Genomic DNA, 25,882 nt, shown 5'->3' on the forward strand with positions numbered 1-25,882 from the left:
TAAAGGAATGGCTATATCAGGCTAGAATTAAGGTTTTACAATGACCTTCCCAATGTCCTGACATGTGGACAATGCTGAAGAAACAAGTCCATGTCAGAAAATCAACAAATTTAGCTGAACTGCACCAATTTTGTCAAGAGGAGTGGTCAAAAATTCAAGCAGAAGCTTGCCAGAAGCTTGTGGATGGCTACCATAAGTGCCTTGTTGCAGTGAAACTTGCCAAGGGACATGAAACCAAATATTAACATTGCTGTATGTATACTTTTGACCCAGCAGATTTGCTCACATTTTCAGTAGACCCATAATAAATTCATAAAAGAACCAAACTTCATGAATGTTTTTTTGTGACCAACAAGTATGTGCTCCAATCACTCTATCACAAAAAAAAAAGCGTTGTAGAAATGATTGGAAACTCAAGACAGCCATGACATTATGTTCTTTACAAGTGTATGTAAACTTTTGCCCACTACTGTATATTTGTTATATCATTTCACAGTTGGTGAGAATACATACAATGCATAAATATAAGTTCATATTGTTCACATGACGTGATTAAAAAGGTATTTGCTTGGGTTAATTAATGGAAGTTCATGTTAACTTTATTTTTGTTACAAAACCCATGTAAATTGAGAGGGGAATACATTTTTTGTTCCGGTTTGGTCACGTTGTTGGGGGGACAATTTATATGTGACGGAATTAGGGAAGCAGCATGAGACAACACAATGTTTGATGGAGAAGACGTTAATGGAGGCTAACTAATTGTAAGTTCTGTTTGCTTATTTTATTAGTTCTGACGGCATTATATTTGGCATCGTTGGTAACGTGAAGAAGTGGCTAAAATAAATGTCTGCGAGCAAAACGAACGACTTGAGCCTCGATTAAGACCTAGGAAATACTTACAAGCAAGTTTATTTTATTTTAAACCAGTTGCTATAGAGCCACCTGCTGGTCAGACCTAGGAAGTACACCTTAAAGAGACACTAGTGATTATTAATGAATGATTATGTCTTATTCGCTGAGATAAACATTCCGAGTCGTATAATAAATGCATATGTCACTTTTAATTTTAAACAGGTAGTAAAATGTGTTTAATTAATTTGCCATAACTAGTTTTTTCTATGTGAGCAGTCAGGTGGAAAATTAATCAATAAATTACTCTCTGCTCGTCTGTTATAGAAAAATGAACCTTTTAAGCCTTTTTAGGTTATACAAATATGTTGCATTAAACTGAATTATGCACATGTATAGAATGTATCTTTTTTCCCCTTAGTACCTTTTGTTGTGATTGATGAGGTTGAAACGACGACTCACTAAAAAAAAAAAGACATGAATAACGAAGTGTAATTCTGCTTTCCGCCTGAGGATGTCAGTGTTCACCCACAGAAAGCATAAACATGTTAATGGGACAATTACAGCATCCGTCTTCCTGTCACTACTTAATGTGCACTCATAAAGATGCACTGGTAAAATTGATATTGATCTAATTTAGACAATTTCTGTGCGTATCACTTCCCCATACACACAGATACACTGCTTTTTTTTTTTTTTTTTTACCCCATTTGACTCCAAAAGTAGTCTTGTTTCTCAGTTGTGTCATATCAACTTCAGCCAGGCTGTCACGCTAGCATGGGGAGAAGTATTTTGCTTATGCATTTATTATTCATGTATTTTAGCAACATGATTACACGTAGCGTGAGGCGGAGAGAAAAAAAAAGAACAATCAGTAAACACGATAATCCGTCTGCTGAATAGCTGCGACTGGGTAGGGAAAAAATCAAAAGTCTGTCTGAGAGCATGACTGTTGACTGTCTCACAGATAACAAGCTGACATGTTCACTAAGGTCAATTGTTGTTTGAGTGTGTGTGTGTGTGTGTGTTTGTGTGTGTGTGTGTGTGTAGCCTGACACCACTAGGCCTTCCTCCCCTCTTAATTAAATACCACACCGCGCTTATCTTCCCTTCTCATGCTGACAAGCAAGCTAAAGACACATTTTCCCTTTTGCCTACTCTCGAAAAAACACACCAGACTGGGTGTGCAGGTTCTAAATGGAACCGGCGGAGCCACGAACAAAAGCCGCAGTGTGCTAATCTGATGCAGGGAGATCTCTGCAGGCTTTATCTTTTGACTTAGATGACTCGTGAGCCGAGGTAATTACCTTGGTCAGAGAGGTCGTTGTGGAGCGTAATGGGAAAGGAACTGTGCAGGGGAGTTGGTCATGTTTGACCAGGAGTAAGGACTGGAGTCGTCACATGCAAGGTGACATTTTATATGGAGGAAAAAAATGACAGGTCACTTTTAATAACTGATTTAAGACAAATACATTCTAAATCAAATGTGTTGTTCAAACACAACCCATTCATGGTTCACTGTGAAACTGAAATAAAACGTTATGTATCGCTCAGACTGGCTTGGAGTCTGTGTCTTGGTTGGTGGCTACTTGTTGCTAGGCGGAATTTGTGGAGCAAAATCAAGTGTACCCTGTTGGCCAATGGTTGGAAAAAAACAAATAGCATAGGCTATACAGTGGTACCTTGACTTACCAGTACCTTAAAGGGGTACTATTATGCAAAACCAACTTTTCTTACCTATTGATACCTGTGTTTGTGCATTTGGGATCCCCCATACGTCCCAGAAATTTGAATTCTTTATCTATAGAACAATCTTGCTGTTACGGTTCAAACACCTGCCGCCTCTCTGCTATGTGCTCTGCTGAGCGTGCCTCCTGACACGCCCACGGGTGCTCCTCTCCTGCTGCAGCGGCGCCTCTGTGCGGCTGCAATCATCCTGCCTTCTTAAGCTAGCGCGCCCTGCGTTCCTGTGCCAGAACGTAGCTACTTGTACTTGTACACAGCCCTTCGTCGTCCCCTGGTTTCGAGCTGTGTGTCTCGTCTCCCTGGATCCCCTCTGGACTCTCTGCTGCCTCCCTGGATCTCGACCTCACGCCTGCCTTTGGACCACGACGCCTCGCTCCAGCCCCTAACCTCCTGCCTGTCCCTGGACCTCCGGGCCTGCCTTGCCCTTTCTGGACTTCCGCACCGATCTTAACACACACCTTCAACACCACCTGATAACACGCCTCATATAATCGCTACACCTATTCACACCGTATACATATGGTTTAATCACACACTTTATATATATTTCAATAAACATGCTGCAAGCTAACGACGTCCCTGCCTCCGTGCCATCTCCTTCTCCCACTGAACCGTTACACTTGCTCTCTTTTTTGGGGGAGTTTGGGAGTTTAGTGACGTACTTTGCCTTAGTTACGTCAGCGGATATTTCCATATATGGTAGATATTTACCCGAAGGGCTTTGCGTGAGTCTGCCTTTTTATTCAGTTGTAGGTAAGTTCTTTATTACTTTACTCTTGTTATGGGGCAGGCTGGCTCGTACATGCACATGCATGTTAAAATCCTTTGCTGTTGCCGTTTCTAATGCAAAGTAGTGTATAGTTGTCACTAATATCTGTCATCAGACTCAATATGGAAGCGCTAAAAACTACAACAGGACTGATGGGGTGTAGAGCTTGGGCTTGGCCTGGAGGAAAACTTCAGCATGTAATCTAAGACCACCCATAAAACGGCACATTCTGAAGAGGCAGTCAGAGAGCAGCTTGAAGATGGTCTGTGAAACCCAAACTATTAAGAATTAGGACCAAATAACCACCATTACATCTTATGTCGACCACAAGGAAGTGTTTTAAATGTAGAAGATATGTCATATTATGACCCCCTTAAAGGGGAACTGCACTTTTTTTTTAAAGGTTGCCTATCGTTCACAATCATTATGAAAGACATGACGACAGATGGATTTTTAAAATGCATTCTAAATATTAAATAAACGTAAATAAAAGTCTGCTTACAGTGGAGCCAATGGGAGCTCCGCTATTCTGCCCATAAAATCAGATAAATAGCCATTCAAAAAGCGCCAACAATACTCCATTTACATTTTGTTAACTTGAATATTAACCAGGTATTAGTGATATTGTTTTTATAAGCGCTAACAGAGACGAACTATTTCCAGTGGCGACATGTTCACTTCCGTGTGTGCCTATGTTTACATCATCGAGTGGTCTGCTGCTTCCTCGTTTCCTTGCTCCCTGTAAGTTTATTGTAGATCATAAATCATGTCTCTCACCTGAAAAGTAGAAGGCCGAGGATATAATCCTACAAATTGGGACTCGAACTGGCTAGAACGACACAAATATCGCTTGTTCCCTCCCCCGCCCCATTTTTTCGTGAGGATTATGAGTCATTCTTCATCTAAATGAGAATATATGAACATCCAAGCAGTCGGCATCCTAATGACAGCAGACCTTGTACAGTAAGTGATGTTTTACATTGATTGTTGGCTCTCATAAAGTCTGCAGTGAGTAACAATCTGTGATTAAGAAGAAAAAAAAAGTAAACATGATGCGTTTTTTAAATTAATGCGCCGCATATGCTTAAAATGATCAAAATATTAAATGTTAATTTAAATGTGCCCGTTACTACATTACATATGTTCTTACATCATGTATATAAAACCTTAATGGAGGTGTTTGGATGTTTTTTTAAGGGCTCTATAGGCAGAATTGAACGGCTCCCATAGGCTCCATTTTAAGCTGACTTTTGATCGCAGTTATTCAATATTCAGAATGAAAAAAAACAAACTCCGTCGTCATGTCTCTTATAATGATTGTGAACGATAGGCAAAATTCCAAAAAAACGTGCAGTTTCCTTTTAATGTATGAGTATTTTGAGAATGTGTTTTTAATTTGAGTTGCATGCTTTTTCACCCTTGGTTGAATTAGTATTTGTCTACAGCCCCAGATTGACACAATCCTCCCCTAAACTGCCTGAAACGTGAAAGTTAATGCAAAGGAGTTGTCGCAGACGACCGAATCAGAGAAACAAACCATTGACAATGATGTCTTACCAATTGCTGCGAATCAGCCCCGCCTCTATGGTATGCAGTCGCGGGCATCCAAACGACTGTCATTTTATTCATGGAAGTGTGAAGGGGCTGCTGATGCTGTGTTTGGCATGTTTCGGTTTGTTTTGTCTTCTAGCCCGGCCGGCTAGAAGACATTACTCGCTGTCGGCTCTGATTTTTAAATTCCGTCACTCAAAAAGGTTTGAGTGCAACATAATAATATTCTACTTCATGACGAGGAAGCAGGCTGAAGGAGAGAAAGTCCACTCTCCAAGGTAAATGCTGAACATTATTACAATATTTCATGAAACTAGGAACTAAGAGTATGGTCTGCGGTTGTGAGGCCGGTTGGATGTACTGCCAAATTGTTGATGCCAATACAACTTTTTCTACAATGCCAATTATTGTTGGCTCCATTCACTGCAGGCACACAATGAGTGGATGAAGCGTTCGTACACCGAGACAAGGTTCGTACACCAAAGCATTTTTTTTTAAATTCGGTCCGTGGTGCGTAAATTGAAAAGTTTGTACAATGAGGTGTTTGTAAAGCTATACAAGCTGTACACTGACTACTCCAAAGTATATCCACGGTTAATTTCTGCGACATTAGGCTCTGTTCCACCAAATGTTCAGGAACGTTTGGTTCCTAAAACCAGGGGGTTCCTGTAGAAGCATATGGTTTGTGTTTCCACCGCATTTCACAGTTCGGGGTAGTTTATACAAATCATACTGATGATGTATGGAGGAGAGGTTTAGAATATTTCTACACTAATACCATGTAAATAAACAAACAATCATAGGTCACAGTTATTTTACTAAATAGTAAGTAATTAAAATACAAAGCAATACTATACAAAACGATATGATTTATAAAATAATGTCCACCGAATTGTTCATAACAAATCAGGCTTTTGTTCGCATTGTCCAACAGTCAGAAAATCGTCCTCTCCGTAAAGAAATAATTTTGAAACGACGTGGTCGCATAGTGATGCGGGTGTGGTTCTCCCAAGGATGCAGATGGCTTCGGACACAGCTTGCAGGTAGGAAAAATTATTTATTATAAATATAAATAATATGATGAATAAACAAAAGGGCTAGCGTGGGAGCTAGCAAACCAAAAGAGCCTAGCGTGAGAACTAGTAGCTAAGAAACAGTACATAATCGTCGTCATCAGTTGTGTGAGAACAAACTACGAAGCCAGACAGAGTGAGGCCAGAGCAAAGACTAAATAGCCCTCTGATTAGTGCCCGGGCAACAGGTACGCGTCCCGAACACTAACCAGAGGCAGGTGAAAGTAATCAGCTGACATGGCAACTGAACACAAACAAAATCAAATGTGCTGAAAACATATGTGACGAGAAACATAAACAAACTATGATCCGTGCAGCGGATCGTAACAGTACCCCCCCCTTAAAGGACAGATTCCAGATGTCCCTTGACACTAAATAAAACTAGAACCCAAAAAACAAGAAATAGTTCGAGAGTCAAGGGAGGGTGGAGGGAGGATTTGGTGGTGGGTCGCCAGGCCACGTGTCCCCGAATCCACCGGGGAAGAGTCAGGTGGCGGCGGCGAGTGGAACGCCGCTGCCGCAGGCGAGGCGGGCGACCACGGAAAGGCCACATTCGTGGCTGCCGAGAAGGTGGGCGTGAGTGGCGCCAGAAGTTCAGCAGCCGGAGAGTTCTACGACTACGTCTCGGGTGTCGCTGCTGTTTGCGCCACTGGCGTCCATAAACAAACCTCCGAGAGCGCCGCTTGCGCAGCCAGACCACTCGAGGTCGCTGAGACGAAGACGAGTAGAGAGCAGACGTCGCCGTGGAAACAGGAGGAGCCGACGTCGCCGTGGAAGCAGGAGGAGCCGACGTCGCCGTGGAAGCAGGAGGAGCCGACGTCGTCGCCGTGGAGGCAGGTGCAGGTTCTGGTACCAGCCGTGGAGCCGGCGCTGGTGTGGGTACAAGCCGTGGAGCCGGCGCTGGTGTGGGTACCAGCCGTGGAGCCGGCGCTGGTGTGGGTACCAGCCGTGGAGCCGGTGCTGGTGTGGGTACCAGCCGTGGAGCCGGCGCTGGTGTGGGAACCAGCCTTGGAGCCGGCGCTGGTGTGGGAACCAGCCTTGGAGCCGGCGCTGGTGTGGGAACCAGCCTTGGAGCCGGCGCTGGTGTGGGAACCAGCCTTGGAGCCGGCGCTGGTGTGGGAACCAGCCTTGGAGCCGGCGCTGGTGTGGGAACCAGCCTTGGAGCCGGCGCTGGTGTGGGAACCAGCCTTGGAGCCGGCGCTGGTGTGGGAACCAGCCTTGGAGCCGGCGCTGGTGTGAGAACCAGCCTTGGAACCGGCGCTGGTGTGAGAACCAGCCTTGGAGCCGGCGCTGGTGTGAGAACCAGCCTTGGAGCCGGCGCTGGTGTGAGAACCAGCCTTGGAGCCGGCGCTGGTGTGAGAACCAGCCTTGGAGCCGGCGCTGGTGTGGGAACCAGCCGAGGAACTTGGCATGGTGGAGCTTGGCGTGGTGGAGGTACTGGAGACGAAGCTTGGTGTGTCAGCCGAGGTGCAGGAACAGGTGCTAGCCGAGGTGCAGCTGGAGGTGGCCTAGCTGGCGGTTGTGGCTTAGCAGGACGAAGGACTGGTGGCGGTGGCCGTGCAGGAGGTTGCGGTTTAGCACGCCGGAAGACTGGTGGCGGTGGCCTTGCAGGAAGTTGCGGCTTAGCACGCCGAAAGACTGGTGGCGGTGGCCTTGCAGGAGGTTGCGGTTTAGCACGCCGAAAGACTGGTGGCGGTGGCCGTGCAGGGGGTTGCGGCTTAGCACGCCGAAAAACTGGTGGCGGTGGCCGTGCAGGAGGTTGCGGCTTAGCACGCCGAAAAACTGGTGGCGGTGGCCGTGCAGGTGGTTGCGCACCGCACTAGCACAGTTCCCAGTACTAGCCCCCCCCTCAAGACGCGGATACCAGACGCGCTCTTTGCGGTTTGGAACCGTCTTCAAGGGTGGGTGGGGGGAGGTATGGAGGGGGGTATACTCTTCTTTAAATTGTCCAAATTGACTATTATTACTCCTCACTTGAGATTGGGTGGGAGCACAGGGGGAAAAAATATGTGCAGTGGGCGGAGCAATAGTCACTGGGGGCGGAAACAAAGTCACTGGAGGTGGAGTTTGAAAATCAGAATGTGACTGACTAGATTTACACTTAGCAAAAATGTCCTGATAATGTTTTATCTTAGAATGAAAATCATTTGGTATTGGCTGACAGAAAGAATTAGAAGAGGGAAAAAAAAAATCTTGTTCAATGATGTCATCAGAAGTGGGCGGAGTTACCTCTTCGGGAGGCGCCAATGAAATGACATCACTGTTACAACTGTCCATGTGACTTACAGCTCAATCGGAGAATTTTTTGGCGAAGTGGTCGATGGGGTTGCCAAACATCTGAGGAGGGGGAGTTTGAGCTGCATGTAGCTTGCTTCGGTCCGGGGGAGGAGTTTGCAGGAGCGGCGCGTCTTGGCGGCGAGGGAAAGACCTTCTGGCCGGCTTCCGTCTTTGACGGCGCGTACGGTACTGCGGTGTAGCGGCGATGTCTTCCGACCAGAGGGAATCGATGGGGATAAGAGAGCCTCCAGGTCCCCACATGAGATTCGACCTCTCCTCCGTCGAATAGCGAAGCGTCTCGGCTTCCATCGCTCGCAACACCATGAGCGTACCTTCGTCCAACTCCTCGTTAGCCAGTGCGGGAGAATTGTTTTTTGCTGGCTTCGTACTGAAACGACGTGGTCGCATAGTCATGCGGGTGTGGTTCTCCCAAGGATGCAGATGGCTTCGGACACAGCTTGCAGGTAGGAAAAATTATTTATTATAAATATAAATAATATGATGAATAAACAAAAGGGCTAGCGTGGGAGCTAGCAAACCAAAAGAGCCTAGCGTGAGAACTAGTAGCTAAGAAACAGTACATAATCGTCGTCATCAGTTGTGTGAGAACAAACTACGAAGCCAGACAGAGTGAGGCCAGAGCAAAGACTAAATAGCCCTCTGATTAGTGCCCGGGCAACAGGTGCGCGTCCCGAACACTAACCAGAGGCAGGTGAAAGTAATCAGCTGACATGGCAACTGAACACAAACAAAATCAAATGTGCTGAAAACATATGTGACGAGAAACATAAACAAACTATGATCCGTGCAGCGGATCGTAACAAATTTATGAGGGTCATGCGATTCCTTTTGGTCCATTTCACCGGTAAATAACAATATATAAATAATAAATGTCAGTGTTTGTCTGACAACACAAACACATCGGCTTTAGCGTTAGCTTTTTAGCATTAGCAGTCTGTTCACTCGAGTTGATGCTAATAACTACACAAATAGAGTGTCACTGACTACTTTTACAACATGTAGTAAAGTAAATAGTTAATATTTGATGTTATTTACCTTTGTTCCACTTGTGTGCTGCCTCCTATATTTCACATTTATCCAACAAAGTCAGAGTAGTAAGCAGCTTAGATCACCGCTTCGAGTCCGGCTTCATATTCTGTAAATACATTTAAAAAAGTCCGTCCACTTCTCGTAGCTTCGCGTATTGAAATGAAATTTGTAAAAACTAATAAACAACAATAAACTGCATATGGTTTAATGACTACGGCTGAGTAAAACATTGCATGATAGTTCCACTGTTTAGCCCCAAAAAAGTTCCTGCAAATCTTAAAGTTCCTTTTGTTCTTCTTTCTCTTCTTTGTCAAGTATTTCGTAATAGAAATGCACAAGAAATGGGAAATAAACGAGTCGTCTAGCATTCTGTAATGGCGCTTGTGTGTTCCAAAAATAACTGTGTTCAACCAATCAGCGTTTGACAACACAGACCGCCCCCCGATAAAGTTCTGGGAACCTTCCAAAAGTCCCACCTAGCTGGCAGGGACTCCGAAAAGTTCCTGAAAAACGTAATTCTACCTGGGTAGTTTTTTGGTGGAAACACAGGAGTGGGGAAAGTTCCTGTAAACGTTCCTATGGTGAATAAAGGCCTATTATCTCAGATTCAGAAGTACTTTAATTATCCCTGAGGGGAAATTACGTTTTTCAGTACAATCCCATTTAAGAGCAAACAAACATTACAGGGAGACAGAACAGGGGTCTGCCAACTTCCGGCGCCCCTTACAAAAAAAAGTGAAAAACAGGTCAACGCTGGGAGGGGAGGGGTGATATTTAGTCTAAGCCCGGGGCCCTGGAGAGGGGGTCCAGACTGACGCCAAGGAAAATAAAAACCTCATAGCCATGGCACACATAAACTTGTGTAAGAGGGAAACATTAAAAACATTAAAAGAGCAGAGCTGATGCAACCAGCTGCCACTCCAGCAGCTACAAAAAGTTAAAAAAAAAATAAAAAAATCAACCAATACAATACATTGCGCACACACGATTGCACCAAGCATAGACAAGCAACCAAACAAAAACATCATTTCAGCACCCACACACACACTGTGGTGGCCTCTGCGGTGTTCCACACCATCGTCTGCTGGGGTTGGGGGAGCATGGCCAGAGACAGGAGCAGACCCAACAAAGCAACCAAGAGAGCCGACTCCACCCTGGGCCGCCCACCAACTCTCGGCCAGTGTCCAGTCCGCATGGATGAGCTAGGATGCGTCCAAGGAGACAGAGGCGTCATTCAGCCAAGGCACTGTGAAGCCCGTCCGACCCATCTCTTGAGAAGATGTTCTGTGGTAGAAGTGGACTCACTTCTGCGAGACCCTGCATGTGTAAAAGGAGAGCGAACACACGTCACATAATAACTGTGTCACCCAATTACGGTCACCCGTCAAAAGCTGACAGTTGTGTGTCATGGTAATTGTTGTACAATTAAGAGTGGCAGAGCTGCTTTGATTGTCAAGTGTTGCTACTAACTAACCCCCTCCAGCAGAAAGAAAGAGGTTGTTATGTGCTATTCCCCGCTGAGAGGAGACAAACGTGAACTGTCAAAGTGTGTCTGTATTTAGCTGTGTGCCTTTAATTCACCAGGGGATCGGGTGCAACTTTTGATTGTTCTCAAGCATTACAAATAAAAAAAAAGGCAGAGACCGCATTTATGTTGCCACGGTGACGAACATTGTGCCTTTAATGACATGGTTAGAGGTGATCATTTCAAGCACTGCTCTGCATCTCGCTGCAGCCTTTTGGCAGGAAAGCGCTTTGCAGTGTTGGACCTATTTGTTTAATTCTAATTAGCTCGCAGCCCGGCGTGTCCACGCCGCGCTCCCTCATGGATGACACTGCGCATGTTTGCATGGATCAACTGTATGTCCTCGTTACACACCACTGATGATCCTTCACCTCCCTTACCCCCTTCTCCCTCCGGGATTGGGATCTAACCCGACATAAACAGTGCGAGTATTTCTATCTTGTTGATCAGGCCTTCCGCCAGCAAAACACTTATTTGGATGCCTTCATTTCCTTGCACAGCCTCAGGCAGACCGATGCCCAGTGGTTAGCAGACGAGCAGGGCTCAGGTCGTCAACATGTGGATGTCTCCACGCAATTAAGGGGAAGGTTCATGTTGGTGAAATATCATCAGTCTTTCAGCTCAGGTTTCTTCTCGGAACCGATCGATATGTCATCTGGATATGCATAAAGATATAGGAACATACACTAGCTTGGGGAGTTCTTAATCTCTTTGACGTCAGGGCCCATCTTTTCCACTACAGAAAGGCCCACTCTAACGTAAACACAGAATTTGTCGTCTTACTTCCCCGCCCCCCCAGCGTTTACCTGTTTCTCACCTTTTTTGTAAGGGGCGCCGGAAGTTGGCAGACCCGTCAGCGATCCTGTTCTGTCTCCCTGTAATGTTTGTCTGCTCTTGAATGGAATTGTGTTGAAAACCTTAATTTCCCCTCGGGGATTAATACAGGATTTCTGATTCTGATTCTGAGATGTAGTTTTTTTCCAGACCCGGCCAACGCGGAGAAAAATCTGGAAAAAACTACACACTAAGTTTTGTTTGATACCGTCAGGCGTCGCGGTATTATTCTACTGAGCAGCTACCTGCACAGTGGCCTAGTGGTTATACTGTCCGCCCTGAGATTGGTAGGTCGTGAGTTCAAACCCCGGCCGAGTCATACCAAAGACTATACAAATGGGACCCATTACCTCCTTGCTTGGCACTCAGCCTCAAGGGTTGGAATTGAGGGTTAAATCACCAAAATAATTCCCGCCTGCGGCCAACGCTGCTGCTCACTGCTCCCCTCACCTCCCAGGGCGTGAGCGTGATGGGTCAAATGCAGAGGATAATCTCACCACACCTAGTGTGTGTGTGACTATCAGCGGTACTTTAACTTTTTAGACTCTTATGTTGCTGTAAGTAATATTCCGTAATACATGGTTATCAGCATATTGTTCCGTGTTGCCATCACTGTTACGCTCCGTTAGCGACAGAAAGAAAAAGCAAAACATATTTTTGGAGTTACCGCTTGAGATGCTGATTTAGCAAATGTTTCCAGAAAATGTTGGTTGAACTCAAACTGTACAACTTTTGGGACTTTTTTCTTTTGAAAACAGAAGTAGTAAAACGACCAAAAACAAATACAATGTGATACAATTATGTGTCACCTGCACTCTTGTCTTTTCCAACTGATACTGTAAATGAATGTGATGATACCGCAGTCTTTCAACCTATGTATATATTGTAAGTACAAATGGGTGAAAATCTCCATCAGTGCACTTTGAGATCTCCCCACAGAGTTTCATTTGAACACATTATCACCCCATTAAATCTTTAGGAAATTGGTAGCGAGGTGCAGACTTTATTTACGGTCACCTCGAGGCGTCTCTTAAAATCTGAATAAAAAACCTGCAGTTCACAGTTAGTGACATTAAACTCTTGCACATTGCTTTTGACTTTGTATTTTATGTAATGTGTTTAGCCCTTGGATATGAGACACAGTTATCACTATTGCACAAAACAATGAGGTTATTCCAGAACCAAAAAGCTTAAAGAGATCATTCATTCACGTTGTGGGGATTGTTTTTAGGACTTGAATGAATAATGGACAGATATGTCACTTACCAACTGGCAAATTCACTGATATTGACTGACAGATAAATGGCGAGAAGGAGTAATGAGGGTTCATAACAATAAATAATATGCTTTCAAATCTGCCATTGCTATTATCAACATTGATGTTGCTCTCTTGTATTTCGCAGTGTTCAGTCTTGCTGTAAATCTCTGGGTTTGTTTCCCTATCAACAGCCGTTGCAAGCATGGCCGATAACAGCACGCCCACACTGATTAAATTGCAATCGATTCCTGCAAAATGTCAGGAAATGCAAGGATCTGCCGCCATTCGATGTGCCTCTAATGAAAGCTGAAGGTGAGAGTTTGAGAGTGTGTGTGTTATTGTTGACCACGTCACACTGTGTGAAGAACGACAGGAAGGTTCCGCGCGTTTAATTGGTGTTAACACTTGTGGCGCGCACTTGTGGCGCCGTCTCCTCGGCTGTGACCAGTCAAGGTGTGTCAAGAGGGTTGGCGCCCTTTAGAGGGCAAGGAACCATGTTAGTGAAAACAAAACACCACACACCTCACAAAAAGGCTGTAGAATCATGTGACTCCTCCCAGCCAATCAGTGAAGAGGATTACAGTACCGATAGATAGTTACGGTACACCTATGAAGGGTTTATAACAGTTTATTATTCAATTTCTTTTATTTACCCAGGTAAAGACTCATTGAGATTGAAATCTATTTTCAAGAGTGACCTGACAAAGAGGGAGGCACAAACAAACTTACAATATTAATGACAACAAGTCAATACAACAGAACAACAGCAGTCATACCACAACAGGTCAAAAATAATTTCAAATGATTAAGTAATAATTAAATTTAAAGGCAAGTACATTTCCCAAGAGAACTGGTTTCTCTATCTTTTAAAAACGGACCTAAAACTCCCCCAAAGTGATCAATTCTGGTAGCTTCAGATCTTTCTGGATGTCATTCCATGACCAGGGAGCAGCATAACTGAAGGCTTCTGTGTTGGCTCTAGGAACCAACATGTGGAGGATATAGACTGTAATGGCTGGAGTCTCTACACACAAAGGAACACAGTTAGGTGGGGACAAGTCCAAGAAGACATTTATATGTAAAAACTATCCATCGAGAAAGTCTTCGGGCAGTTAAAGATGGACAGTTTGCCTTTGCATACAGAGTACAGTGATTTCCACAACCAGTAGTAAAATGTAAGGAACAGTGACATACAGTGTCTAGTTTTTTCAAATAACTGCCAGGTGCATTCATAAAAAGCAAGTCTCCATAATCAAGTAAAGGAATAAAGGTGGATGAGATCAGATGTTTCCTAACTTTTGGGGAAAAACAAGACTTATTTCTAAAAAAGAAACCCAATTTAATTTGAAGCTGAGACACAAGCTTTTGTATGTGTGCTTTAAAGGGGAACATTATCACCAGACCTATGTAAGCGTCAATATATACCTTGATGTTGCAGAAAAAAAGACTATATATTTTTTTAACCGATTTTCGAACTCTAAATGGGTGAATTTTGGCGAATTAAACGCCTTTCTATTATTCGCTCCCGGAGCGATGACGTCACAACGTGACGTCACATCGGGAAGCAATCCGCCATTTTCTCAAACACATTACAAACACCGAGTCAAATCAGCTCTGTTATTTTCCGTTTTTTAGACTGTTTTCCGTACCCTGGAGACATCATGCCTCGTCGGTGTGTTGTCGGAGGGTGTAACAACACGAACAGGGACGGATTCAAGTTGCACCAGTGGCCCAAAGATGCGAAAGTGGCAAGAAATTGGACGTTTGTTCCGCACACTTTACCGACGAAAGCTATGCTACGACAGAGATGGCAAGAATGTGTGGATATCCTGCGACACTCAAAGCAGATGCATTTCCAACTGGACTGGACAGATCAGCTTTCAGGAAAAGAGAGCGGATGAGGGTATGTCTACAGAATATATTAATTGATGAAAACTGGGCTGTCTGCACTCTCAAAGTGCATGTTGTTGCCAAATGTATTTCATATGCTGTAAACCTAGTTCATAGTTGTTAGTTTCCTTTAATGCCAAACAAACACATACCAATCGTTGGTTAGAAGGCGATCGCCGAATTCGTCCTCCTAATGATTTTAACCCTTCTGAAATTGTGATAATGTTCCCCTTTAAAAGACAATCTCTCATCAATAATAATTCCTAAGTGCTTATATGTTGTGACCAACTCAAGCTCGACCCCATGAATAGTCAATATTTTAGGGATGTTCAATGGCAGCCGTTTGCCATTTGAGAATAACATCACCTTAGATTTGTCTGGGGCAGCACGGTGGAACAGGGGTTAGTGCATGTGCCTCACAATACGAAGGTTCTGAGTAGTCCTGAGTTCAATCCCAGGCTCTGGATCTTTCTGCGTGGATTTTTCATGTTCTCCCTGTGACTGCGTGGGTTCCCTCCGGGTACTGCGGCTTCCACCCACCTCCAAAGACATGCATCTGGGGATAGGTTGATTAACATCACTAAAAATTGGCCCTAGTGTGTGAATGTGAGTGTGAATGTTGTCTATCTGTGTTGGCCCTGCGATGAAGTGGCGACTTGTCCAGGGTGTACCCCGCTTTCTGCCCGAATGCAGTTGAGATAGGCTCCAGCACCCCTCGCAACCATGAAAGGGACAAGCGGTAGAATATGGATGGATGGATTGATTTGTCTGCATTTAGCACTAGCCTACATTGGGTCAGCTGAGACTGAACAACATCAAAAACAGACTGCAAGAGTTCAAGGGTTTGCACTGCAGAGGGGGATGGACAATATATGACCGCATCATCTGCATAGAAATGGAACGCAGCATCTGATATTTTATCACAAAGATTGTTCACGTAAATGGAGAACAGCAGGGGTCCTAATATAGAACCCTGTGGTACGCCCTTTAACACAGGGAGGAAAGATGGAGAAGACCCAGCAAACTGGACACATTGTGTTCTATTAGAAAGGCAATTAGAAAACCAGTTAACAGCATGCCCAAATATGCCAATCATGTGCAATCTATCTCCTAAAATCATATGGTTGACTGTGTCAAACACCTTTGACAGGTCAATAAATAGAGCTGCACAATATTTTTTGCAGTCCAATGCTCCATATATTTAAACCATTTATGACAAATATATTATGTTGTTTAATTTATTGGATGGCATTTCGCTGGAGGTGTCATTTATTCAACCCATCCATCCCTTTACGGGTCGCACGGGGGTGCTGGAGCCTATCCCAGCTGCATTCGGGCGGTAGGAGGGATACATCCTGGACAAGTCGCCACCCCATGGCAAATTTATTCAATCACGTAATGGTTTTATTACAAAAACAACTATGAATAAAAAGGGATTTGCTAGAAGGATTTTTATTTTGCACTCTATTAAAAAAAATAAAAACAAGTTTTGACAAAAACAGACTATCTTTGAATCTCACTAAAACTAAAATAATGCTATTTGGTAACAGTAGAAGAGAAAGTCAAACACAAATACAAATAGGCGGAGTAGATATTGAAAGGGTAAAATAAAACACATTTTTGGGTGTAATAATAGATGATGAAATTAATTGGAAATTTCATGTAAAAAATATACAACATAAACTAGCAAGAAACACGTCAATAATGAATAAAGCAAAACATGTTCTGGACCAAAAATCACTTCATATTCTTTACTGCTCACTAGTGTTACCATATCTCAGTTATTGTGTAGAAATATGGGGAAACAACTGCAAATGTGCGCTTCATTCACTAACTGTGTTACAAAAAAGATCAATTAAAATAATACATAATGTTGGATACAGAGATCATACAAACCCTTTATTTATTAAATCACAAATATTGAAATTCAACGATTTGGTGCATTTGGAAACAGCTAAAATGATGTACAAAGCAAACTATAACCTGCTAGCCAAGAATGTACAACAAAAGAGGAGAAATATAACCTTAGAGGAAAATCTAATTTAAAACATGTGTATGCTTGTACAACACTTACAACCTTTAGCATATGTGGAATTCAATTATGGAATGTGAATTAATGTGCACATCGAGGTGTTCAGTAAGAAAGAAACTGCCTAGCATGTAACAGGAAGCATTTAGTCCAAACAATCTAGAATAGCAACAATAACAACGTGGTCCAAAATACATGTAGCGTGGCAGAAAACTGCTGCTGCCAACGATTCAAAACAGGACGTGGATGATACACAAAAAAAGTCAGACAAGAAAAACAGTCTTTATAATGTTGTTTAGTTTGTTGTATACAAACATATAGTATGGTAAATAAATATTTAATTGTGTCCTGTCATTTATCTTGCAGTTGATAGTAACGCGATGCAGTGAGCATAATTTAGTCATGGTTGTAATTGGATAATAATCATCATCTAATTAAACATAATCTGATTAAATATAATATTGTTTTAGTATCTTTGATGTACAAAACCCCAAACCAGTGAAGTTGGCACATTGTGTAAATCGTAAATAAAAACAGAATACAATGATTTGCAAATCTTTTTAAACTTATATTCAATTGAATAGACTGCAAAGACAAGATATTTAATGTTTCAACTGTGAAACTTTTTTTTTTTGTTGAAAATAATCATTAACTTAATGGCAGCAATACATTGCAAAAAAGTTGGCACAGGGGCATTGTTACCACTGTGTTACATGGTCTTTCCTTTTAACAACACTCAGTAAATGTTTGGAAACTGAGGAGACCAATTATTGAAACTTTTCAGGTGGAATTATTTCCCATTCTTGCTTGATGTACAGCTTAAGTTGTTCAACGGGTCTCCGTTGTGGTATTTTCCACTTCATATTGCGCCACACATTTTCAATGAGAGACATGTCTGGACTACAGGCAGGCCAGTCTAGTACCCGGACTCTTTTACTATGAAGCCACGCTATTGTAACACGTGGCTTGGCATTGTCTTGCTGAAATAAGCAGGGGTGTCCATGATAACGTTGCTTGGATGGCAACATATGTTGCTCCAAAACCTTTATGTACCTTTCAGCATTAATAATGCCTTCACAGATGTATAAGTTACCCATGCCTTAGGCACTAATACACCCCCATACCATCACAGATGCTGGCTTTTGAACTTTGCGCCTGTAACAATCCGGAGGGTTCTTTTCCTCTTTGTTCTGGAGGGCACGACATCCATAGTTTCCAAAAACAGTTTGAAATGTGGACTCGTCAGACCAAAGAACACTTTTCCACTTTGCATCAGTCCATCTTAGATGAACTCGGGCCCAGCAAACCCTGCAGCGTTTCTGGGTGTTGTTGATAAATGACTTTCGCTTTGCATAGTAGAATTTTAACTTGCACTTACGGATGTAGCGAGGAACTGTAGTTACTGACAGGGGTTTTCTGAAGTGTTCCTGAGCCCATGTGGTGATATCCTTTACACACTGATGTCACTTTTTGATACAATACCACCTGAGGGATAAAAGGTCCGTAATATCATCGCTTACGTGCAGTGATTTCTCCAGATTCTCTGAACCTATTGATGATATTACGGACCATAGATGGTGAAATCCCTAAATTCCTTGCAATAGCTCATTGAGAAATGTTGTTCTTAAACTGTTTGACAATTTGCTCACAAAGTGGTGACCCTCGCCACATCCTTGTTTGTGAATGACTGAGCATTTCATGTAAGCTGCTTTTATCCCCAATCATGGCACCCACCTTTTCCCAATTAGCCTGTTCACCTGTGGGATGTTCCAAATAAGTGTTTGATGAGCATTCCTCAACTTTCTCAGTCTTTTTTGCCACTTGTGCCAGCTTTTTTTAAACATGTTGCAGGCATCAAATCTCAAATGAGCTAATATTAGCAAAAAATAACAATGTTTTCCAGTTAGAACATTGAATATCTTGTCTTTGCAGTCTATTCAATTGAATATAAGTTGAAAAGGATTTGCAAATCATTGTATTCTGTTTTTATTTACCATTTACACAGTGTGCCAACTTCACTGGTTTTGGGGTTTGTACTTTGCATCACTTTTTGGCAACCATGAATACATTGATTTAATGAATACATGTAAACACTTTATTAATATTTATTATGTGCATGAACAAACAACAGTTAATAATGTATGTAGCTTTTAAACAAGAACACGGTTTTAGCACATCAATATTGGATCAACAGACCTTAATTTATATGATCGAAATGGCCACTCTTTAATTTTTCAGACACAATAAAGGCCTAAATAATTTTAAATACATATCTTTATGATAACCACAAATATAAAGTGTTTGTCTTACACGTAGTAATCAGTTGTAGACGAACAAAAGCCAGCACTAAGCTCTAACAAGTGTGCGTGATACCGCAAAACGAAAATGGATGCCCCCCCTTAAATATTTTTCTGTATAAGACCCTAGTTGTTCTGACCTATTTTAAAGGAAAACAAGCGGTAGAAAACGGATGGATGGAATATGTACTGTGTGAAAGAACATACACTTAAAGGGGAACTGCACTTTGTAAAAATGTTGCATATCGTTCACAATCCTTATGAAGGACAAGAACACGTATGTTTTTTTTTTGTATTATTATTTCTAATAATCGGCTCAATGTAGGTGGCTAGCAATACATCTAATGGGAGCAATCCATTCTGCCTTTAAATACCTCTAAAAGTGCATTCAAAAACCACCAACAAAACATAATTTGCATTCTGTAACCTGTATAATAACCAAGCTGTAGCGACAGTGTTATTGTAAGAGTGAACACTGAAAAACTGTTTATCCAGCATAGTAACATACTACGGCATTAGCCGTAAGCTAGTTCCTGAGCCAGCAGCCGAATGGCTTTTGAGTTTGTAATACACAACACAATAGGACACCAATCTGTACTGACTGAAAAACATGATCAATCATATTACAGTACCTGTAAAGTATTAGCCCACATTTCATGTTTTGTTTGTACACAGCTACCTCCACAGTGTAATAGTTGTAATAACAAGCATGACGTGCTGCATGTATCATGATCAATATTAAAGTGACTTACTCAATGGACAGTTGTCCCTTTGGTCCAGCTGGTCGGGGAAACATTTTTCCAGTTGGTTTTGGGTAAGCACTCCATTTCTGTTGGCATACTGTAGCTTAGCAAGTTCCACATTTACACCGTTAAGTCACACAGGTCGTGACTCTCTCAGCTTCCGTCTGCTTTAATGTTTCAGCATCTCTTTGCGCTCGCGACGCTTCTATAAGCAGCAGTTCATCCTCCGTATATTCAGGTTAAAAAAGATAGGGTTGTGATACCTCATTCTGTAAATTGAAACTAACATTTGTTGACAAAAGTAGGAAATATGTTGCTATGGGCACTGAAATAAATGCCCCACGAAAACAAATAATGCTTGAAATGACCAATATTGAAATTACCTCTGTCTTCCTCGTCTCCGGCGGGCCTTTCCACGGCGCCGCCTCAGTCTTCCTCGTCTCCGGCGGGCCTTTCCACGGTGCCGCCTCAGTCTTCCTCGTCTCTGGCGGGCCTTTCCACGGCGCCGCTTGCGTCTTTCTAGTGTCCGGCGGGCCTTTCCACGGCGCCGCCTGCGTCTTTCTAGTGTCCGGCGGGCCTTCCCACGGCGCCGCCTCCGTCTTCCTCGTCTCCGGCGGGCCTTCCCACGACACCGCCGTCTTTTCGTGGACGCTTTTTGTTCCAAGAGCAGGTAAATTGAAACTAACATTTGTTGGCAAAAGTAGGAAGTGCGTTGCTATGGGCACTGAAATAAGTGCCCCAGGAAATAAATGATGCTTGAAATGACCAATATTGAACATATTACATATTGGTATGAACGCGTCTGTTACTACATTATATATATACACCTGTAGCGTGTACACAAAACGTTGTTGGAGAATTTATTTTACAGGGCTTTGAAGCAAAATAGGTGACTCCCATTAGCCACATCTTGCAAGACATTTTTTTCATCTTTTAGAATTCCAAAAGAAAAAAAAAAGACACGTGTTCTTGCCTCTCATAGTGATTGTAAGTGATGGACAAAATTCCAAAAAAGTGCAGTTCCCCTTTAAGTCAATATGGTAATATAAGCAAGATGCTCGTTATCATTAAAAAGTCGAAGGCAACCCCTTACTGTCCCGACCGACCTTGCGACCATGAGATTTTGGCGTCATACCGACAAGGTCTTCACAGATGCAAAAGGCAATGTGAGAAGGTGACATCATTAGTGGTAGCCTTGTGGACGGAGACAAACAATCGTGCCAAGAATTAGTGAGAGCATCTCCACACAAATTAGAGCCAGTACGTTTACCTAAGCAAAATCCATCCTTTGCTGGTAAAAAGTGACTAATACCGCTGCGTCTCACTCTGGTCGATATTCCTATGAAATGCTTTTTCTCTGGGATGGCACGTAGATATAACTCAATTAATATAATCACTCAAAACAACAAAACAACCCTCTCCAGCTCTATTAGCTTTTTAGTGTTTGGTAAATGAGCAAACAGGGAGCTGGAATATTTCTCGCGGCTGACAGCTCAGTCATGGTCAACCTGCTCACTTTCAAAGACAAGAGAATTCTTTTTTTTTTCTCTTCTGGATTTCCTCGAAGGCGTCACATGAGGCGGGAGGCGGCCATTAATCAAAGGCCCCCCTCTGGTCACAAAAGAGCCTCGTAGAAAATATCTACAAGCTTCTCATTTGGGCTGCTGGATTTCTTGGCAAAGCCTTAAAGTGCAATGTCATGAATGGCTGGCCTCCCTCCAAAGCTATTAATGATGCCATGATTGAACCCTCGTCCACACAATAACCCGCCACGCTCAAAATGTCATATCAGGTTTGTCAGAAAAGATTATTGTGAAGGTCACATTGTACCCCATCTTCTGTGTTTGGAAGTGGAATGCTGCTCTTTTCGGGCAAAAGGTGCCCGGTGACGGACAGCAGCTGCACACTCGAGTGGACCTTGAATCATTTTTGTTTTTTTTGTGACTGAGATGGGGGGCGAACATCATCATTTCCCGAGTGCATGAAATCGTCCAGAAAACAAAAGCTGACGGATACATTATGTTACACTTGTTCATTAGTCACTGTCAAAGCAAATGTATAAAACACTCCATTCAAGCGTGATAAAGCTCTGCCAGCGTCTCTCGCCAAACAAACAATATATTTCCCTGAAGAATTTGATGTCATCATTTTTATGGCAACGTGTATTTCCTGATAAGTCATGTGCTGGCATGCCATGCGAAACGCTTTCGCACCTTTGGCAGGGGGCTAAAATTTACCCCATTTTTACAAAAAAAGGAAAAGCATGCTATGGGCACTGAAATAAATGCCCCAGGAAATAAATAATGCTAGAAATTACCAATATTTAAATTACCTCCGTCTTCCTTGTCTCCGGCGGGCCTTTCCACGGCGCTGCCTCCGTCCTCCTTGTCTCCGGCGGGCCGTCCCACGGCGCCGCCCTCATCTCCAGCGTCGTCGCCACCGGATCTAAACGGATCTAGATATCTGGTCAGGACACTCCTCACTCTTTTGCCTTCACCTTCATTGTCCATTCCTTTTTGGTGACTTTATATACTCTGGACATAGACGTTGAGTCCGCGACATACTGTACATGGCGGACAATAACTGATACAGTCTACTTTGCCAGTCCAAATACATTCAATGTTTTCCGTAGTCTTCTTTCGACGGCCAGGTAATACAAAGCACACACTACCATTTTTATCACATCCAAGGGAGCCCGCATTCTCGTTCTCTCTCCTTCGACAAATGGACAAAGTTTATCGGTAAGTAGGATTCTTGCTGTCTGAGATGTGTTGTATCCCAAATAACTGCAATCGTGCGTTTTCTTCTCTTAAGGTATTCATGTGTGATTTCCACAAGCGTCTGTACATGTAGAAGAGTGAGAAACATGGGCATGTCTGGATGACTCACCTTCATATTTCCAGTGGTTAGCTCCGGTTGTTATGAAGTTGGCTGTGGCGCATTCTTTCTGACGTCACTTCCTGTGTGGTGCGCGGTCTTTTTGACTTCCCTTCCTCTCCGAACTCAGTTTGTAAACGATCAATGAGTCCATACAAAGCTAAGCGCCAGAGATTCAAGATAAACACGGTGCACTTACCCGTGTAAAAAATTATCCAAGGAGAGGAATTCTAAACGTTGGTTTAGTGTAGCTTAAACGAGGCTTAGGCTAAATAATTATTTGTTTAAAGGGTTATCCTGCTTAGTGTAGAGCAGTGGTTCTTAACCTTGTTGGAGGTACCAAACCCCACCCGTTTCATATGCGCATTCATCGAACCCTTCTTTAGTTTTTTTTTTTTTTCAAATTCAAGACAAAGTTATATGTTTTTGGTAACACTTTAGTATGGGGAACATATTCTAAGTAACAAAGACTTAATTTAGAGATATTTGGACACTAGGGGAACATATTCTAAGTAATAAAGACTTAATTTAGAGTTATTTGGTTAGGGTCAGGGTTAGAGGGTTAGGGTTATAATAAGGCCATGCCGAATAAGGCATTAATAAGTACTTAATAATGACTAGTTAAGAGCCAATGTGTTACTAATTTGCATGTTAAAAAGCAACTAATTAATGGTGAATATTTTCCCCATACTAAAGTGTTACCATGTTTTTTTACTGGTGCACAAAATGAACCGTGCATGAACATCACCTTGTTCAAACAACAAAACCAACACAGTGCGTAAACTCACAACAAATTACACACCTGCAAATCAGTCAGCTGTTGCCGTATCCGTAATACGCCAATAGGAAGAAGTTTGTATTTACACCAGTGGTTCTCAAACTTTTTTTGTCATCCCCCACTTTGGACAAGGGGGAGTTTTCAAGCCCCACCTGCCCCCATCGCCCCAACAGAGCGCTAATGCCAAGCTTTAACATTTTCAAATTTATTGAACATCAAGTTGTATACATTCGAACTCAATAACATAAAATAACATTAAGTTCAATATAACTGTGCAGCTGTGGTATAACTTGCATCAAGTTCAATAATAAATAAAATAACTTCCATCAAGTTCAATAATAAATAAAACAAAAGTGTTATAACTTGCATCAAGTTCAATAATAAATCAAAAAAAGTGTTATAACTTGCATCACGTTCAGTAATAAATCAAAAAAGTGTTATAACTTGCATCAAGTTCAATAATAAATCAAATAAAAGTGTTATAACTTGCATCAAGTTCAATAATAAATCAAAAAAAGTGTTATAACTTGCATCAAGTTCAATAATAAAAAAAAGTGTTATAACTTGCATCACGTTCAATAATAAATCAAAAAAAGTGTTATAACTTGCATCAAGTTCAATAATAAATCCAATAACTTGCATCAAGTTCAATAATAAATCAAAAAAAGTGTTATAACTTGCATCAAGTTCAATAATAAATCAAAAAAAGTGTTATAACTTGCATCAAGTTCAATAATAAATAAAACAAAAGTGTTATAACTTGCATCAAGTTCAATAATAAATCAAAAAAAGTGTTATAACTTGCATCAAGTTCAATAATAAATCAAATAACTTGCATCAAGTTCAATAATAAATCAAAAAAAGTGTTATAACTTGCATCAAGTTCAATAATAAATCAAATAACTTGCATCAAGTTCAATAATAAATACAATAAAAGTGCCACTTTGCAATCTTTGCAAAAAAAAAGGAGGAGCTATGCATTTGGCAAGACAGGGCAAGTGACATCACTTTCCCCCAGGAGAGCCACCTTGCTTCACTGTGAAACAGCACGGCTGTATGATCAGCTCCCATTTCCTCACACAGTGCAGAGAACAGTCGCGCTTTCAGTGGTCGTGTTTTGATCAAATTTACCGCGCTCAAAACATCTGTTAAAACCTCATTAGGTTCGGGGCTGAGCTGCCTTGACGCGAGTGCTTCCCGGTGAATGACACAGTGCGTGCCCGTCACATTTTTGTTTCTCTGCAGGCGCTGGCTCTGGCTCGACGACCTTTGAGGTGTGAGTCACAAATGTATATATTTGTGTAATTGTGATCCACACATTAGCCTACTACCCATCCGCTCGAAATTTTGTTCCGCTTAGCCCCGCCCCCATTAGTTACTGTTGCTATGTCTGTCAAACTTTCGCTCGTACCGAGAAATATAAAGCCTACAGTAAAAATAAGTACCGGTAATTTCCATTTATTTATATAGCGGATTTCACAGACAAAATCACAAAGTGATTTACAGTGTGTATAGAAAATGAAAGCATAGTAAAAAAAATAATCTAAAAATATAATAATTAAAAAAAGATTTTAAAGTGAAATTTCCTCCCGTACCTGTCATGTCTCTATTCCCCACCAGTGGGGCGCGCCCCACACTTTGAGAAACGCTGATTTACACGATGAGTCGGGTGTGTTTTGACCTCCGCCGAACCCCTGAGGCCGATTCACCGAACCCTTAGGTTTTGATCGAACCCAGGTTAAGAACCACTGGTGGAGACATAGCCTTATACCGGGGGTCAGCAACCCGCGGCTCTAGAGCCACATGCGGCTTTGCCAAGTTAGTCATGTTTTCTGATTAATTACTTTAATTTCATGAATATCATCCACATATTTTTCTCAGCACTGACCTTCATACTCACTTTCTTTATTCCCATAGTTGGAAACAAAGTTGTGTTGCTCTCTCATTAACATACTTCTAGCAAGTAAGCCCAGATTTTTTTCTTACGGGTTTACTGTGGTATCCACCAAGCCAACTAATGTTTGCAACTCAAATGTTTGCTTAAAACATGAAGCATAACAATTAGCCGAGACACTGTTCTTTTCTCAAAGCACTCTGAATAAAAAACAACAACAACAGGTTTACGATTATAAAATACAGAATGAAATCCCTATTCTGTATTCTATAGAAAATACCATCCATCCATCCATTTTCTACCGCTTGTCCCTTTCGGGGTTGTGGGGGGTGTACATCCTAGTATACTGCAGTGTGCAGTATAACATCCATTAGTTTTTTGTTTTTTTTCCAGAAACAAAATCCCCACAAGCAAGTAATCATGCCAAATTAAACTATTACAT

At 42.2% G+C, this 25,882-nt stretch overlaps 1 long non-coding RNA gene across 1 annotated transcript; it reads left to right on the forward strand.

Moving 5' to 3' along the window:
- Positions 1-663: 663 nt before the first annotated feature.
- LOC133613218 (uncharacterized) lies at positions 664-13,981 on the forward strand. The gene is made up of 3 exons (XR_009816424.2): positions 664-761; positions 13,124-13,244; positions 13,915-13,981. It is a non-coding gene; the product is annotated as an uncharacterized lncRNA (long non-coding RNA).
- Positions 13,982-25,882: the final 11,901 nt, after the last annotated feature.

Source organism: Nerophis lumbriciformis, linkage group LG13 (genome assembly GCF_033978685.3).
Source record: "Nerophis lumbriciformis linkage group LG13, RoL_Nlum_v2.1, whole genome shotgun sequence".
NCBI classification, from domain to species: Eukaryota; Metazoa; Chordata; class Actinopteri; order Syngnathiformes; family Syngnathidae; genus Nerophis; species Nerophis lumbriciformis.